This window comes from Ranitomeya imitator, chromosome 8, assembly GCF_032444005.1.
Source record: "Ranitomeya imitator isolate aRanImi1 chromosome 8, aRanImi1.pri, whole genome shotgun sequence".
Lineage (NCBI taxonomy): Eukaryota > Metazoa > Chordata > Amphibia > Anura > Dendrobatidae > Ranitomeya > Ranitomeya imitator.
The window spans coordinates 38,174,717-38,195,118 of record NC_091289.1 but is presented as its reverse complement, the minus strand read 5'-3'; positions in this window follow the sequence as shown (position 1 = coordinate 38,195,118).

Below are 20,402 nucleotides of genomic sequence, written 5' to 3'. Positions count from 1 at the left end.
TGGGGCAAAAGATTTCGAAATCCAGTTGTGGTTCATTTTAATGAAGGTTAGATCATCTACATTTTGGGTAGCCAGACGAGTCCTTTTTTCTGTTAGTATTGAACCTGCAGCACTGAATACTCTTTCTGATAGGACACTAGCTGCCGGGCAAGCAAGCTCCTGCAATGCATATTCTGCCAATTCTGGCCAGGTGCCTAATTTTGATGCCCAGTAATCAAATGGGAATGACGGTTGAGGGAGAACATCGATAAGGGATGAAAAATAGTTTGTAACCATACTGGACAAATGTTGTCTCCTGTCACTTTGAATTGATGCTGCAGTACCTGTCCTGTCTGCGGTCATTGCAAAATCACTCCACAACCTGGTCAGAAAACCCCTCTGGCCAACGCCACTTCTGATTTCTGCCCCTCTAACTCCTCTGGTCTGCTGGCCCCTGCAGCTCGTGTGAGAACGATCACGGGCGCTGTGTGCAGGGAATGCCAGAAGCAAACGGTCAACAAGAGTTGATTGTTTGGTTGCTAATATTAGTTCCAAGTTCTCATGTGGCATTATATTTTGCAATTTGCCTTTATAGCGAGGATCAAGGAGGCAGGCCAACCAGTAATCGTCATCATTCATCATTTTAGTTATGCGTGTGTCCCTTTTGAGGATACGTAAGGCATAATCCGCCATGTGGGCCAAAGTTCCAGTTCTCAAATCTGCGGTTGTGCTTGGTTGAGGGGCAGTTTCAGGCAAATCAACGTCACTTGTGTCCCTCAAAAAACCAGAACCCGGCCTTGCCGCGCCACCAATTTCCAGTGGCCCCGGAAAAGCTTCCTCATTAAAAATATAATCATCCCCATCATCCTCCTCGTCCTCCTCCTCCTCTTCGCCCGCTACCTCGTCCTGTACACTGCCCTGGCCAGACAATGGCTGACTGTCATCAAGGCTTTCCTCTTCCTCAGCTGCAGACGCCTGATCCTTTATGTGCGTCAAACTTTGCATCAGCAGACGCATTAGGGGGATGCTCATGCTTATTATGGCGTTGTCTGCACTAACCAGCCGTGTGCATTCCTCAAAACACTGAAGGACTTGACACATGTCTTGAATCTTCGACCACTGCACACCTGACAACTCCATGTCTGCCATCCTACTGCCTGCCCGTGTATGTGTATCCTCCCACAAAAACATAACAGCCCGCCTCTGTTCACACAGTCTCTGAAGCATGTGCAGTGTTGAGTTCCACCTTGTTGCAACGTCTATGATTAGGCGATGCTGGGGAAGGTTCAAAGAACGCTGATAGGTCTGCATACGGCTGGAGTGTACGGGCGAACGGCGGATATGTGAGCAAAGTCCACACACTTTGAGGAGCAGGTCGGATAACCCCGGATAACTTTTCAGGAAGCACTGCACCACCAGGTTTAAGGTGTGAGCCAGGCAAGGAATGTGTTTCAGTTGGGAAAGGGAGATGGCAGCCATGAAATTCCTTCCGTTATCACTCACTACCTTGCCTGCCTCAAGATCTACAGTGCCCAGCCACGACTGCGTTTCTTTCTGCAAGAACTCGGACAGAACTTCCGCGGTGTGTCTGTTGTCGCCCAAACACTTCATAGCCAATACAGCCTGCTGACGTTTGCCAGTAGCTGCCCCATAATGGGAGACCTGGTGTGCAACAGTGGCAGCTGCGGATGGAGTGGTTGTGCGACTGCGGTCTGTGGACGAGCTCTCGCTTCTGCAGGAGGACGAAGAGGAGGAGGAGGGGGTGCGAACGGCTACAGCCAATTGTTTCCTAGACCGTGGGCTAGGCAGAACTGTCCCAAACTTGCTGTCCCCTGTGGACCCTGCATCCACCACATTTACCCAGTGTGCCGTGATGGACACGTAACGTCCCTGGCCATGCCTGTTATGGCTGGCAATCAGGCAACACAGCGTGCAGTAATCAGCGCACATACAGAGATCTGGCAATAACCAAAAACAATAGGACGAGCTCTGAGACGTGGAATCTCTGTAGACTGCAGTACCTGATCTATCCTAACACAACTATAAGCAGCAGTGGATTGCGCCTATCACTACCTATGCAACTCGGCACTGCCTGAGGAGCTGACTAGCCTGAAGATAGAAATACAAGCCTGACTTACCTCAGAGAAATACCCCAAAGGAATAGGCAGCCCCCCACATATAATGACTGTTAGCAAGATGAAAAGACAAACGTAGGAATGAAATAGATTCAGCAAAGTGAGGCCCGATATTCTAGACAGAGCGAGGATAGCAAAGAGAACTATGCAGTCTACAAAAACCCTAAAACGAAAACCACGCAAAGGGGCAAAAAGACCCACCGTGCCGAACTAACAGCACGGCGGTGCACCCCTTTGCTTCTCAGAGCTTCCAGCAAAAGTTAATAGCAAGCTGGACAGAAAAAACAGAAAACAAACTAGAAGCACTTATCTAGCAGAGCAGCAGGCCCAAGGAAAGATGCAGTAGCTCAGATCCAACACTGGAACATTGACAAGGAGCAAGGAAGACAGACTCAGGTGGAGCTAAATAGCAAGGCAGCCAACGAGCTCACCAAAACACCTGAGGGAGGAAGCCCAGAGACTGCAATACCACTTGTGACCACAGAAGTGAACTCAGCCACAGAATTCACAACACATGCCTACTGGTCCATGCATCTGTTGTCAGGTGCACCTTTGTGCTCACAGATTGCCTGAGTGCATGGACGATGCGCTCTTTAACATGCTGGTGGAGGGCTGGGATGGCTTTTCTGGAAAAAAAGTGTCGACTGGGTAGCTCGTAGCGTGGTACAGCGTAGTCCATCAGGGCTTTGAAAGCTTCGCTTTCAACTAACCGGTAGGGCATCATCTCTAACGAGATTAGTCTAGCTATGTGTGCGTTCAAACCCTGTGTACGCGGATGCGAGGCTAAGTACTTCCTTTTTCTAACCATAGTCTCATGTAGGGTGAGCTGGACTGGAGAGCTGGAGATCGTGGAACTAGCGGGGGTGCCGGTGGACATGGCAGACTGAGAGACGGTGGGAGATGGTATTGTTGCCACCGGTGCCAGTGGCGTAACTACCGCGGTCGCAGCGGTCGCCAGTGCGACCGGGCCCGGCAGGTCAGGGGCCCGGGCCCGGCAGGCAGGCTCGGACTGGCAGTGCCTCCCCCCGCTCCAGGGCCTCCCCCCCCTTCCCCGCCGCCGCCGCTGCCTTGAATACTCACCCTGCTCCAGCGATGGTCTCGGCGTCTGCACTGCAGCTCGTTCCTGCTTGAGCGGTCACGTGACACCGCTCATTAAGATCATGAATATGCGCATATTCATGATCTTAATGAACGGTGTCACATGACCGCTCAAGCAGGAAGAAGGTGCTGCGCCGGCGCCGCCGTCTGGAGTCGGGACAGAGCGCGAGGGATGTCGGCACGGCCGTGCAGTGGGAAGACAGGTGAGTATGAGGGACGAGGGACGGGGGAACGGGGGGGGGGATGAAGGAGGACATAAGCCGGCGCGCCGAGCAGGAGCGGAGAGCTAAGCCTGCATACAGGGGGGAATATGAGCCATGCAGGGGGGAATATGAGCCATGCAGGGGGGGATATGAGCCATGCAGGGGGGAATATGAGCCATGCAGGGGGGAATATGAGCCATGCAGGGGGGAATATGAGCCATGCAGGGGGGAATATGAGCCATGCAGGGGGGAATATGAGCCATGCATACAGGAGGGGTAATATGAGCTATGTATATGGGATAGGAGGGAGATGAGCCATGCATACAGGAGGGGGGTCATTATACAGTATTGAGCATCATGTGTGGCCGTTATACAGTATGCAGCATCATGTGTGGCCATTATACAGTATGGAGCATCATGTGTGGTGGCCGTTATACAGTATTGAGCATCATGTGTGGCCATTATTCTATGGGGGTTACATTGAGTTGTATGTCAGGGCTGCAGGGGGGGGGCCCCATTTGAAAGTTCGCACCGGGGCCCCTAACTTTGTAGTTACGCCACTGACCGGTGCCCTAGATGCAGTGTTTCCTACTACGAAACTGGTGATTCCCTGACCCTGACGGCTTTGGCCTGGCAAAGAAACCTGCACAGATACTGCAGGTGGTGCGGAAAATGGTGGCCCTACACTGCCGGAAGGGATGTTGCGTTGCTGACTAGCTTCATTGGCCGAGGGTGCTACAACCTTAAGGGACGTTTGGTAGTTAGTCCAGGCTTGCAAATGCATGGTGGTTAAATCTCTATGCATGCAACTTGTATTGAGACTTTTCAGATTCTGTCCTCTGCTTAAGGTAGTTGAACATTTTTGACAGATGACTTTGCGCTGATCAATTGGATGTTGTTTAAAAAAATGCCAGACTGCACTCTTTCTAGCATTGGATACCTTTTCAGGCATTGCAGACTGAGCTTTAACCGGATGGCCACGCTGTCCTCCAACAGGTTTTAGCTTTGCCACGCGTTTTGGGCAAGATACGGGCCCGGCAGATGGAACCTGTTGCGATGTTGATGCCTGCTGCGGCCCCTCCTCCTCCGCTTCAGAACTGCTGCCGCCTGCACCCTGTTCCCCCAATGGCTGCCAATCGGGGTCAAGAACTGGGTCATCTATTACCTCTTCTTGTAGCTCGTGTGCAACTTCGTCTGTGTCACCGTGTCGGTCGGTGGTATAGCGTTCGTGATGGGGCAACATAGTCTCATCAGGGTCTGATTCTTGATCAGCACCCTGCGAGGGCAATGTTGTGGTCTGAGTCAAAGGACCAGGATAGTAGTCTGGCTGTGGCTGTGCATCAGTGCACTCCATGTCAGATTCAACTTGTAATGGGCATGGACTGTTAACTGCTTCACTTTCTAAGCCAGGGACGGTATGTGTAAAGAGCTCCATGGAGTAACCCGTTGTGTCGCCTGCTGCATTCTTCTCTGTTGTTGTTTTTGCTGAAGAGGACAAGGAAGCGACTTGTCCCTGACCGTGAACATCCACTAACGACGCGCTGCTTTGACATTTACCAGTTTCACGAGAGGAGGCAAAAGAGCTAGAGGCTGAGTCAGCAAGATAAGCCAAAACTTGCTCTTGCTGCTCCGGCTTTAAAAGTGGTTTTCCTACTCCCAGAAAAGGGAGCGTTCGAGGCCTTGTGTAGCCAGACGACGAACCTGGCTCCACAGCTCCAGACTTAGGTGCAATATTTTTTTTCCCACGACCAGCTGATGCTCCACCACTACCACTACCCTCATTACCAGCTGACAATGAACGCCCCCGGCCACGACCTCTTCCACCAGACTTCCTCATTGTTTTAAAAACGTTACCAAACGAACGGTATTTGTTGCTGTCACACAACTTACACGGTGAGCTATAACTTCAGTATGATTTAGCTACCCCTTTACAGGTGGGTGAGACCACAACGAAAATCAGCCACAATGTTACACACTCTGTTGTTGTTGGCAACAAATGAGATGGCACACACGCAGGACTGTCACTGAAGCGCAAATGGAAATATTTATCTCCCACTGATTTGTGTTTGTTTTTTTTAAAAGGGAGACTTCAGAAAAAAAAAAAATTAAAAAAAAATTATTTTTTACAGAAGAATTTATAAAACAAATAAAATGATTGTTTCAGGGAGAATTTAGGAAAAAAAAAAAAAAAGGCTTTGTAGGGCCCACTGAGTGAGAGAGGACGCACACAGGAGTCAGGAGTGGCACACAAGCCCAGAGGCCAATATTAATCTCCCACCGATTGATTTAGTTATTTTTTTTGGTAGATTTTGGAACCCAAATCAAGCAAAAAAATTAATAGGCTTTCTATGGCCCACAATTGGGGAAAGAGAGAGAGATGGCACTCCCAGGAGTCAAGACTGGCACACAAGCAGAAGGGGCAATATGAATCTCCCACAGATTTTTTTTTTTTTTTTTTTCAGGGAGACTTGAGAGAAAAAAAAAATACAAAAAAAATGATTTTTTTCAGGAATAATTTAGAAACCAAAGAAAATAAAATGATTGTTTCAGGGAGAATTTAGAAAACAAATAAAACCAAAAATAGGCTTTCTAGGGCCCACTGAGTGACAGATGACGCACACAGGAGTCAGGAGTGGCACACAAGCCCAGAGGCCAATATTAATCTCCCACTGATTGATTTAGTGATTTTTTTTGGTAGATTTTGGAACCCAAATCAAGCAAAAAAATTAATAGGCTTTCTATGGCCCACAATTGGGGAGAGAGAGAGAGATGGCACACCCAGGAGTCAAGACTGGCACACAAGCAGAAGGGGCAATATGAATCTCCCACAGATTTTTATTTTTTTTTTCAGGGAGACTTGAGAGAAAAAAAAATACAAAAAAAATGATTTTTTTCAGGAATAATTTAGAAACCAAAGAAAATAAAATGATTGTTTCAGGGAGAATTTAGAAAACAAATAAAACAAAAAATAGGCTTTCTAGGGCCCACTGAGTGACAGATGACGCACACAGGAGTCAGGAGTGGCACACAAGCCCAGAGGCCAATATTAATCTCCCACTGATTGATTTAGTGATTTTTTTTTGGTAGATTTTGGAACCCAAATCAAGCAAAAAAATTAATAGGCTTTCTATGGCCCACAATTGGGGAGAGAGAGAGAGATGGCACACCCAGGAGTCAAGACTGGCACACAAGCAGAAGGGGCAATATGAATCTCCCACAGATTTTTTTTTTTTTTTTTCAGGGAGACTTGAGAGAAAAAAAAATACAAAAAAAATGATTTTTTTCAGGAATAATTTAGAAACCAAAGAAAATAAAATGATTGTTTCAGGGAGAATTTAGAAAACAAATAAAACAAAAAATAGGCTTTCTAGGGCCCACTGAGTGACAGATGACGCACACAGGAGTCAGGAGTGGCACACAAGCCCAGAGGCCAATATTTTTCTCCCACTGATTGATTGATTGATTTTTTCAGGTAGAATTAGGAACCCAAATCAACCAAAAAAATAAATAGGCTTTCTATGGCCCACTATTTGTGAGAGAGATGGCACACTCAGGACTGGCACACAAGCCCAGAGGCCAATATTAATCTCCCATTTTTTTTTTTTCCAGGGAAAATTTATAAACCCAATAAAAAAAATAATAATAAATAGGCTTTCTATGGCCCACTATCTGAGAGAGAGAGATGGCACGCTTAGGACTGGCACACAAGCCCAAAGGCCAATATTAATCTCCCACTGATTGATTGATTGATTGATTTTTTCAGGTAGAATTATGAACCCAAATCAACCAAAAAAATAAATAGGCTTTCTATGGCCCACTATTTGTGAGAGAGATGGCACGCTCAGGACTGGCACACAAGCCCAGAGGCCAATATTAATCTCCCACTTTTTTTTTTTTTCCAGGGAAAATTTATAAACCCAATAAAATAATAAAAAAATAGGCTTTCTATGGCCCACTATCTGAGAGAGAGAGAGATGGCACGCTTAGGACTGGCACACAAGCCCAAAGGCCAATATTAATCTCCCACTGATTGATTTATTGATTTTTTCAGGTAGAATTTAGAACCCAAATCAAGCAAAAAAATTAATAGGCTTTCTATGGCCCACTGAGTGAGAGATGGCACACACAGGAGTAAGGAGTGGCACACAAGCCCTGAGGCCAATATTTTTCTCCCACTGATTGATGTTGTGATTTTTTCTGGTAGATTTTGGAACCCAAATCAAGCAAAAAAATAAATAGGCTTTCTATGGCCCACTGAGTGAGAGATGACACAGACAGAGATGGCACTCTAGCAGAAATGTCAATCTTAATCTCCCACAAAAAAAAAAAAAAAAAAAAGGAACTGTCCTTCAATTACTATCTCCCTGCAGTAATCTCAGCCAGGTATGGCAGGCAGCTACTATCTCCCTGCCTGCAGTAATCTCAGCCAGGTATGGCAGGCAGCAATAAGGAGTGGACTGATGCACAAATTAAATAAAAAGTGTGGACAAACAAACAAGATAGCTGTGCAGAAAGGAAGGAACAAGAGGATTTGTGCTTTGAAAAAAGCAGTTGGTTTGCACAGCGGCGTACACACAGCAATGCAGCTATCAGGGAGCCTTCTAGGGCAGCCCAATGAGCTACAGCGCTGAGGAAAAAAAAAAAAAAAGGAGCTTCCACTGTCCCTGCACACCGAAGGTGGTGTTGGGCAGTGGAAATCGCTACAGCACAAGCGGTTTTGTGGTTAATGGACCCTGCCTAACGCTATCCCTGCTTCTGACGAAGCGGCAGCAACCTCTCCCTAAGCTCAGATCAGCAGCAGTAACATGGCGGTCGGCGGGAACTCCCCTTTATAGCCCCTGTGACGCCGCAGACAGCAAGCCAATCACTGCAATGCCCTTCTCTAAGATGGTGGGGACCAGGACCTATGTCATCACGCTGCCCACACTCTGCGTTTACCTTCATTGGCTGAGAAATGGCGCTTTTCGCGTCATTGAAACGCGACTTTGGCGCGAAAGTCGCGTACCGCATGGCCGACCACGCACAGGGGTCGGATCGGGTTTCATGAAACTCGACTTCGCCAAAAGTCGGCGACTTTTGAAAATGTTCGACCCGTTTCGCTCAACCCTAGTGACAATCCAGACAAGTTTGCCGTTACATAATACATTTGGTAATACAATACAAGTGTGTGATATGCAAAATATAGCATTGAAATAAATCAGATAAAGGCCGCTCTTGCCAAGATAAAAAGGCAATTGGATGCGATAAGTGCATAAAAAATGTATTATGTCAAAAATACTTTTTATTAAAAAAATGCTGCCCATTACGGCTGCATCCATCCTTCCTCAGGTGCAGTTGTTCATAATTTATCTGCACTAATTAGATCCAATTGCATTTTTATCTAGATGGAAGCGCTTTTTATTTGGCTTGTTTCACATTATTCAGCTCTGCCGCTACGCCCTATGGAGGATATTTCCATAGTATACCAAGTTGACTGCACCCGCTGGAATACACTATGGTGGAATTGGAGTTGTGCCTATAGTGTAATGGTGTGACCGGGAAGGTCAAATGTCTCTCCCCCTGGAGAATCACGTTTGTGACTTTTGTTTTGGAATATTTGATTTTATTGTGCATAGAATTTCATGGGCACAAATGTGTGTAGTTAATGTACTGCAATGTGTTGAATGTATAATGTTCTTTATGTAGTGTGTATATATTTTATAATATGGAAAGTCTAAGGTTAAGTCTAAGGGTATGGTTATAGCTAGAACATTTAGTTATAGTTTAAGAATGGTAAAGGTGTAGTTGTGAGCACATTAGATACAGGAAGTAAATTGCACAGCTTAGGAACAGTTAAGTTTTGGAACAGCATCAACATGGGAGGGGACAGGGTTAGAAGAAAGAGCACTTCCTGGTTAGAGAAAGAGTTGGAGATTTAGATATAAGATAAAGTATAAGCAGGAGCTCAATACTGGAGGGTGCAAGAAGTACGGACTATTTGGCAGTATGAGAACATCGGCAACTGTCTTCAGTGGACATTCCTGTAACATTTGGGGCCTGCGGCCCAAACTAGGAATTGAGAAGTGTGCTTTATTCCCTTCCAACAAGTTGAAACGGGACAGGGAAATGCAGGAGTGTGACAAGGAAACTGTGAAGCTGGACGGAGTATCTTGAGGGAGCCATTAAGCGAAGGGATAGCTTAGGCTGAACAAATAGAGAACGTGGAAACTTACAGTCTTGTATCATCAAATTAACTCGAGATATTAAGTAAAGTTGAACTGTTTATGAAGCGAGTGTCCTCTAATTTGTGTGTGGATGTTCCTGGATCTGGGAGCCTGGAGACAGGAAGCCTGCGGTCAAAACATGTGTTCTGCACCACACGCACAGCACATGGGACTCAGGATACTAATTTTATTCGTGGGGTGCCAAGGTGTGGAAACACAGCAGCCCCTCACCCATGACTACCGCCTTGTGCACCATACAATAGCACACGTTTGGCAGGTGAGATTATTTTCTATTGGTTTTACAGCATTAACTTGCTACATTTCTTTCTCTCCCTTTTCCACCAAGTAAAATCCATTATTGGTTTATGCAAAATATAGAATAAACCATATCCCCAGTTATATAAAAACAAATCTACGGTGTCGATCATAGTTTATATTATATGGCCCATATAGAGCAAGCTGTGGTATCACTTTTACACCTCATTCACAGATGAGAGGTTTGAAGGTTATCATAAAGATCTTGTCCAGCAGCACTTAAGAACACAATTATACCATTACCCTGCTAGGATTTGTTTTTGAGAATAGATTTTTTTTATATATATATATATTTTTTTTTTAGGCAAATTTTTCCTGCACTGTGGAACCGCCATGGGGTCTAACATGGTCCCAACTTATGCAAACATCTTTATAGTGTTGTCTAGCTATAATGGCCAAATGGTGTGTTACGAAGTACTAAATACACTTGTCGTGAATAATTCTGAGACTGCAGGATATCTTTATACATTTGATCTTTGGAGTCGAGTTTGGTGCTGGCTAATATTGACAATATTTTTTAGTTTGGACTGGCACTAACAGAATGAGACATTTCATGATAAACTTACAATTTTATTCTGGAAATCTAAAATACACTCAGAGTATGTATACATGATTTTTTTTAAACTCAGGCAAACACACATTTTTTCAAGAGGAAGACTTCTCACAGTCCATTAAAGTGTTTTTACATTTTTCTTAACGTTTTGGATTTTTTTCCATCTTTGGTCATTTCTTGAGTGCTTGTTTTGTCGTTTTTGACTGACCGCTTTTTTTTTCTAGCATTCTTACATTGTTTCTGGATTGTCTTTATTTTTACAGACATTTTCCAGTTTTTTTTTCCTCCATTTAACAATGGAGAAACCGCTATAGGTTTCCGAAGTGTAAACTCTGGTAAAACAAAGACACATGGACATCTTGCAAATTTAAAGTTTCCAGAATTGGATCTCAAATTCTCATCATCATGGAGCACTAAAGATTAGGATGGTTCTTGTTAAACCGTAAAAAACTATTCTACGAACATGAGTACCGTAGGTCACTCCTTTTGGAGTTAATACCTAAAAGTCAAAAGCATTGTGAGTGATGCCGCAAAGGCATAGGAAAGAATATGTAAGAAAATTGAGTTTGAGAAGAAAACTCTGTTCCATCCCAGAAACAGGAGTAGTAATCTGAAATGTGCTACTTATGTGTTTTGCTTTATTTTTTCATGAGCGGGAGAATTAGAAACCTTTTGGACAGACGCTGGTATGTTTTGAAAAATGATTGCCTTAAGGTCGTCTTTTTTATTATCTTCTGATGTCATTGAGAAAGGGACTTGATACAATTTGGAAAAGGCTCACATTCTTTTTTCAAGGTTTTGTGACTATTTTCTGGGGATTCACAAATACATTGGGTAGTAACCCTTTGAATAATAGATAAAGCATCTTTATGATGCTGTTTGCATTCAATTAATGAAACAAGGGCAATTAAAATGGCTCAACACAACTAATATGACAAGCTGTTCATTCAAAGTCAATGCTACTTTTAATATCTGCTGCAGTCACAGAATTATGCAACCCCATCATCACAAGCATATTTAGTACTTTGTAAAGCACCCTGCTGCATAGCCAAGCACCAACCCCTGGCAGCAATTCTGAGGAATCTTATTCAATTCCTTATGACCAATGATCTCCAAGTCATTAATATTTTGTGGCTTCTATGTTGCAGCTACCTTTTTAATATTTTCTATGTGGCTCAAGTTAAGCGACTGTGACAGCCACTCGAGAATCTTATATAGCTTCTTCTGAAACCAAGTCTTGGTGGACATTTAGTTATTCTTCAGATCATTGTCCTGTTATATTCAAAGACACACAAGTTTCAGCTTCTTCACAGAATGAATGTTGTGATGTTTAATCCTAGAGTTTCCTAACACTCCTGATTTGAATTAATCTTGCCCTACACAAGATGAAGTACAAGAGAACCAAAGCAGACTCAAAATATCAATGAACCACCATCATGCTCCACTGTAGGCAAGGTGTTTTTTATTTTTGTTTTTTTCAGCACATGCTTTGTTCTTCTTACTTGAGACATAGCGGCGATCAATAAGCTCAAAAAGTCCCAGTTTTGTTTCATTGCTCCTCAAAACTGAATCAAAATCTTCTGTGGCTTTATGATATGGTGTTTGAACATATTAGAGCTGACTTTCCTTGTGCTTTAGGTCATTACGGTCTTGTAGATCATAATCATTTCAAAGGGAATCTGTCAACAAGTTTCTGCTACCCCATGTGAGCGTAGCATGATGTACAGACAGAGACCCTGATTGGAGGATTGTCACTGGGCTGCTTGCCACAGTTTTAATAAAATTATTATTTTATCTGCTCCAGATATATCAGTTCTCTGAATGGTAAGATATGTACAGCCCTCCGACACTACTGATTGGCAGCTTCCTTCCTATGCACAGCGTACCCAAAAACCTGTCACAGTGGTGGGGACAGGGTTATACAGAGCTCATGAATATGTGATAATTTACTGCTGATAAAATAGTATTTTTTTATGAAAACTACAGCAGGCACCCCTGATTCATAGCACATCAATTTAATCAGGGTTGCTGCCTCTACATTATAGTGTCATGAGATTAGGTGGCAAAAATTGGTGAGTCCCTTTAACATGCACCTAAGTAAGCAAGTCAAAACCTCAGTGCCTGCTGCCACCAGATCTCCCTGCAGGTCTTTTGCAGTCACTTGTAGTTTTTTTTTTTTTTTACCACATGCCACTACAGCAGGGGTGGGGAACTTCTGACCTGTGGGCTGTCAATGGCTTGCGATTACATTTTCTCCAGCCCTGGGCAGATTGCCAGGAACCGCAGTGCTTGTGTAAGCAGCCATAACGTCATCACCTGACCCTTTAATTGCCACTGATGCTGTATTCTCGTGCATGCAGAATTCACTACTGAACGATGCAACATGTAGAATAAAGGACTCCATGTACATAGTTTGTAGGCAGATTTAGAGCGCTCCAGTCCAATCGACAAGAACGGCGGAAACCCCAGGCCTTCTTGTAATGTACACTGCTCAAAAAATAAAGGGAACACTTAAACAACAGAATCTAACTCCAAGTAAATCAAACTTTGTGAAATCAAACTGTCCACTTAGGAAGCAACACTGATCGACAATCAATTTCACATGCTCTTGTGCAAATGGAATAGACAACAGATGGAAATTATTGGCAATTATCAAGACACCCTCAATAAGAGTGGTTCTGCAGGTGGGGACCACAGACCACATCCCAGTACCAATGCTTTCTGGCTGATGTTTTGATCACTTTTGAATGTTAGTTGTGCTTTCAAACTCGTGGTAGCATGAGATGGACTCTACAACCCACACAAGTGGCTCAGGTAGTGCAGCTCATCCAGGATGACACATCAATGCAAGCTGTGGCAAAGTTTGCTGTGTCTGTTAGCGTAGTGTCCAGAGGCGGGAGGTGCTACCAGGAGACAGACTAGTACACCAGCAGATGTGGAGGGGGCCGTAGGAGAGCAGCAACCCAGCAGCAGGACCGCTACCTCCGCCTTTTTTCAAGGAGCAACAGGAGGAACACGGCCAGAGCCCTGCAAAATGACCTCCAGCAGGCCACAAATGTGCATGTGTCTGCACAAATGGTTAGAAACTGACTCCATTAGGATGTCTGAGGGCCCAATGTCCACAGATGGGGGTTGTGCTCACAGCCCAACACTGTGCCGGACGCTTGGCATTTGCCACAGAGCACCAGGATTGGCAAATTCACCACTGGCGCTCTGTGCTCTTCACAGATGAAAGCAGGTTCATACTGAGCACATGTGACAGACTTGAGTCTAGAGATGCCATGGAGCGTGATCTGCTGCCTGCAACATCCTTCAGCATGACAGTTTGGCAGTAGGTCAGTAATGGTGTGGGGTGGCACTACTTTGGAGGGCCGCACAGCCCTCCATTTACTCACCAGAGAGAGCCTGACTGCCATTAGGTACCGAGATGAGATCCTCAGACCCCTTGTGAGACCATATGCTGGTGTTGTTGGCTCTGGGCTCCTCCTAATGCAGGACAATGCCAGACCTCATGGGGCTAGAGTGTGTCAGCAGTTCCTGCAAATTGAAGGCATTAAAGCTATGGTCTGGCCGCCCATTCTGCAGACCTGAATCTGATCTGAGCACATCTGGAACATCATATCTCGAACCATCCACCAAAGTTACGTTGCACCACAGACTGTCCAGGAGTTGGCAGATGCTTTAGTCAAGGTCTGGTAGGAGATCCCTCAGACCACCATCCGCCGCCTCATCAGGAGCATGCCTAGGTGTTGTAGGGAGGTCATACAGGCACGTGGAGGCCACACACAATACTGAGCATATTTTCCTTGTCATGAGGCATTTCCATTGAAGTTGGATCACCCTGTAATTTGATTTTCCACTTTGATTTTGAGTATCAGTCCAAATCCAGACCTCCATGGGATATTCATTTTGATTTACATTGATAGTTATGTTTTATTGTTATGAACACATTCCACTATGCAATGAATAAAAATTTGCAACTGGAATATTTCATTCAGAGATATCTAGGATGTGGTATTTTAGTGTTCCCTTTATTTTTTTTGATCAGTGTATATAGACCCCCAGCCCTTCCTGTAATGTAAATAGTCCCCTGGCATCCCTGTAATGTATGTGCGACAGTGTATCCTATATAATGTATATACAGCAGTTTGTGTTTCCTATGTGATGTATACTGCAGGTCTACCACTGCCTGAGTTCTATAAATCTAAAGTAAGCCATGATTCCCCCTTTGACTCGCAGTGTAATATACATTTGTGTTCAGAACTTACTGCTATAAGTTTGTTTTTCAAAATTCTTGGAAAAAAATACCTGTGCTCCAGACTTGAGAACTTTGACACAGCACTGTATAGTGCTATTTGAGACTGTTCCATGACCCCTGTGACTTGCCGTGAGCAACAATTTGAGAAAGATTTATTCAAATCGAAACACCACACGACTCGCAACCATGGAACACCTCTCTGAATTTTTAATTTGTCATTATATTGTGTGAATAAATTTTATAATTCTGCATGAATTTAAGTGTAAAAAAAAAAACACAAAAAAATTGAGCTTGGGTTGAAGTTGGAATACATGCAGCACATAAACGCATGTTCACATTGGCCATTAAACTGTCAACCTACAAGAAACAAAAAATGATCATACACCGTGCTGCCCTTATACACATTAAGGTCAACTCTGACACATGGTAAGGTTTTAATATTAGACCGTGTAGGACTGTCCCAAATATGGGTCACCTTGGCACTGGTGGGATGTCTTTTATGCTTTTTAGATCAAAAACAGTGTTACTAAGAACCCTATGTTATTTACATACAGGAAAGAAATATATCTTGGTACCGTGTTAGCCAGTAGATAGAAATTCTAAATATTTTTCTATGCTATTTACATGCGCTTTTGCTTTTTTTACTTATTTAGTTACAGCAGGGTATATGATCATTTTTGTTTCTTGTAATTTTTTTTAATTAATTTGAATGAATTCTTAATGCTCTTCATGGTTTACTGACAGCCTCTATGCTCTGTGATGTCAGTCAAGCAGGAAGAAGCAGTGCCGGGTGGGGAATAGAGCTGGAGTGACAGAGGCTTCGGATCTCCAAGTAGAATTTCAGCCTCAGTTGCATATCAACTCAAACACTGATTTCTTAGTAAAGGAGGAATGGACTGGCCATGTAAAGCTGTTGCTGGACTTATCTTGGAAAGTGCTACGCATATAAAAAGACAGATTCCTTTTTAAGAATATTGACCAACGATGTGCATGTCATAGTGACGCCATGGCTAACTCGTAAAGGACATATACTAAATGTACACATCGAGCTACTCTAAAAACTGTGGCGGTCATTCAGAACATCCTGCAAGAAATACGGTAGGCCAGTCTCCTGTAAAGCTCCTTAATAAACGAGTTCTTTGTCTCTAATTGCTGTTGGGTGGAGAAGTTGCACAGTCCATTAGTTCAACACGTTGATGTGTGAAGAATAATGATGTAGGGAGAACATAGAGGAGGTTAGTACGGAGAAGTGGACTAGCCGAACTATGGAAACAAGCAAATAAAAGAAGACAGGGGGTCCTCAGTTCCAGCTAATTATGTGCTGAGCAATGGTTAATAATGAATTAAATATGCAAATTTCACAGCGCAGGTTCAATAGACGACACCGACGTCCTCTTCAAATATCAGGCCACAGGCTCGGCAGTGTTCACGGAACTTCATGAGACCTTAATGCAATCCTTGGTAGCATCAAACTGGAATTTGGTGATTACAAAGAATGGTTCCTTTCATTGCGAGCACTTGGCAGGTTTGAAGCCTGTTCTTGCTCAAGTCTCGCACACTAAGACTATTTGTCTTCTAGGTAGAGTGCGTTGCTGAAGGGAAGAGTCACTCGCTTCAAATAAAATCCCTTTTATGTTTGCAGAATCCTGTTTAAAACACACCGTTCATTGAAGTACAAAGAAAATTATCTCCGCGAGCCGAACGAAGCTGCCATCTAAACAAATGTGGTGCCCATACATCGGCGACCAAGCTTTAAATAGTCCTCTTACACCCACGCAGATTTTTATCCTTTTTTGCTTGGCATCTTTAATGGTGAAATTGTATAATCAAGGATTGGCATTCTTATTGTCAATTAATTTTTTGGGGAAAAAAAGAAACACAAGTGTCTCACTGAAAAGTGAAATGTATGTATTCTAATCAATATAATTTTCAATGTAAATATAACCTGTTTGAGGGATATAATATATATATTATACTGTATATATTATTATTATATATTATTGTATTGTGATGCAGTAACCCATCCGTTCCCAGCCGGGCTGAGATGCGGTGACTTCTGTGAGATCCCCGCTAGCACCAGGAGCCATGAGCGCTTACTGTGCTAGTGGGGATATGATTGCAGTTCAGCCCGTCTGGGAACGGAGCTCAGTGACCTCTATGACGTCACCTCCGGTCACTGAAGCTCTGCTCCCAAGCAGCTCATTCACCAGTGGTTTTCAGCTGGGATGGTCGCATCTTGGCACTGTCCAGATTGAAAACTGTATATCCCCCAGATATGGATTATTGCGTGGGACACGACGACAGAAAGGTATGGTATATTGTTGTTTTTTTCTTTTTAATTTTACTTCTATTACAGGATATCAAGGGCTTCGCTTGGATTAGGCATTGCAGTAAGTGTGGTTTAATTAAGAATAATAAAGGGGTCTGTCATTTTTTTTTTCAAATAAAAGACTTGCTGTGTCTTTACTTTCAGTGCAACTCTAGGACTAGTAATGGACAGGTGTCTTATAGACGATTCTCCATTGCTAAACCGTGAGCTTGATGTCACCAGTGACATCAACCCCACAACTATTACCCCACTTACCACGGCTACAGGGCAAGTGGGAAGAGCCGGGCAAAGCACCAGAATTGGCGCATCTAATAATGTGCCTTTTTTGGGCAGCTGTGGGCTGCTATTTTTAGGCTGGAGGTCAATATCCATGGCCCCTTACCAGCGTGAGAATACCAGCCCCCAGCTGTGAGCTTTAGCAAGGCTGCTTGTTAAAAATCCTGTTTTGTTTTTTTTTACCCTTTATTTAAATAAATAAAAAATATGGGGTGGGGACCCCTCTATTCTTGATATCCAACCTTGCTAAAGCTGACCGTTGCAGGTTGCAGTTCCCAGCTGTGAGTTTTGTCTGGTTATCAAAAATCGGGGGAAACCCACGTCTTTTTTTTTTTTTGATTAACATATTTATTTACAGTGCAGGAGCGGCAGATGAATACTCCTATCCACCACTCCTACTGTCACTGTTATTAGCAGCAGCAGGGGTAGGCTGATGGGAGTAATAGTCCCATCAGCCACCGCCTGCTGTCTTTTATAACTTAAATGTAACTCTCCTCTTTGTACCCTGCTCGTGCCAATCGCCGGCAGAGCAGGGGAGAATGATGAGCTGTGTTCAGCACCCGGCACCAGGGAACAGCGCTTACTGTAACGCTTCTTCCCTGGCGCCCGTCCTTGTGATACTGATGAGGCACACACGTGACACACATGTGCCGCAAGAATTACACGCGGACACTCACATCTCCGGTACCGGAAATATCAGGACATGTGAAAGAAGGTTTTTATGTTTGGCTGCTGTCACACACTAAAAGACTGTTTTTATTGTAAAAAATAGTTCTTGCATCACCATATTTTGAGAGCTATAATTTTTTCTTATTTTGGCCGACAGTCATGTGAGGTCTCGTTTTTTGTGGGACGAGTTGATGTTTTTATTGGTTCCATTTTCGGGCACATGACATTTTTTGATCGCTATTCCGATTTTTGGGAGGCAGAATGAACAAAAAACAGCAATTTAAGAATTTCTTTTTTTTCGGAGGGGGAGGCATTTACACCGTTCCATATGTCGTAAAATTGATAAGGCAGTTTTATTTTTCGGGTTAGTACGATTACAGCAATACCTCATTCAGTCCATGCTAATTCTCTTGGATCTCTCTGCAGCATTCGATACTGTGGATCATCAGCTCCTCCTCACTATGCTCCGCTCCATCGGCCTCAAGGACACTGTTCTCTCCTGGTTCTCCTATCTCTCTCACGGATCCTTCACTGTATGTTTTGCTGGTTCCTCCTCCTCTCACCTTCCCCTTACTGTTGGGGTTCCTCAAGGATCAGTCCTAGGCCCCCTCCTCTTCTCTTTGTATACTGCCCCTATTGGACAAACAATCAGTAGATTTGGTTTCCAGTACCATCTCTATGCTGACGACACCCAATTATACACCTCTTCTCCTGTTATCACACCGACCTTTTTAGAAAACACCAGTGATTGTCTTACCGCTGTCTCTAACATCATGTCCTCCCTCTATCTGAAACTAAACCTGTCAAAAACTGAACTCCTCGTGTTTTCTCCCTCTACTAACCTACCTTTGCCTGACATTGCCATCTCCGTGTGCGGTTCCACCATTACTCCAAAGCAACATGCCCGCTGCCTTGGGGTCATCATTGATTCCGAGCTTTCATTCACCCCCCACATCCGATCACTGGCTCGCTCTTATCTGCACCTCAAAAACATTTCTAGAATTCGACCCTTTCTTACTTTCGACTCTGCAAAAACTCTGACTGTTTCACTTATTCATTCTCGTCTGGACTATTGTAACTCTCTACTAATCGGCCTCCCTCTTACCAAACTCTCCCCGCTCCAATCTGTCCTGAATGCTGCAGCCAGGATCATATTCCTCACCAACTGTTACACCGATGCATCTAACTTGTGCCAGTCATTACACTGGTTACCCATCCACTCCAGAATTCAGTACAAAACTACTACCCTCATCCACAAAGCACTCCATGGCTCAGCACCACCCTACATCTCCTTCCTGGTATCAGTCTACCATCCTACCCGTGCCCTCCGCTCCGCTAATGACCTCAGGTTAGCATCCTCAATAATCAGAACCTCCCACTCCCGTCTCCAAGACTTTACACGTGCTGCGCCGGTTCTTTGGAATGCACTACCTAGGTTAATACGAGTAATCCCCAATCCCCACAGTTTTAAGCGTGCCCTAAAAACTCATTTGTTCAGATTGGCCTACCGCCTTAACACATTAACCTAACGATCCCTATGTGGCCTATCATATAAAAACAACAAAAAAAAAACCATAATCAGGTTCCTCATATCATGTTCTCATACACTTTATGCAGTTATTAGCCCTCTGTGTCTGTACTGCTACATACTTAGGCAGTTAACTGGTTCATGCAGCTTTACATGAACACCCGAGCCTTACACTATGGCTGGTCCGAATAACTAAAGCAATTGTTACCATCCACCTCTCGTGTCTCCCCTTTTCCTCATAGTTTGTAAGCTTGCGAGCAGGGCCCTCATTCCTCCTGGTATCTGTTTTGAACTGTGATTTCTGTTATGCTGTAATGTCTATTGTCTGTACAAGTCCCCTCTATAATTTGTAAAGCGCTGCGGAATATGTTGGCGCTATATAAATAAAATTATTATTATTATTTATATATTTTTTTTAATGTTTGGGCGCTTTTATACAATAAAAACAATTTTATATAAAAAAATAAACATTTTTGCATTTATTCTGAGAGATATAACATTTTTATTTTTCCACTGATGGAGCTGTATGGGGGCTTGTTTTTTGCAGGACAAGATGATGTTTTCAGCGGTACCATGTTTATTTATACAGTATCTGTCTTTTTGATCACGTTATTCCACTTTTTGTTCGGCAGTATGATAAAGCATTGTGTTTACTAAAGGGGATAACTAGTGGTACGTTTTATAGGTCGGGTCATTGCGGACACGGTGATGCCAAATATGTGTACTTTTATTATTTAGATATTTTTTTCATTAAAATATTTATTGATTGATAGAATATTGATTTACATTTTTTTTATTTATTTTTTTTACAGTTTTAAAAATTTTAACTTTTTTTTTTCTAACTTTTTTACTTTGT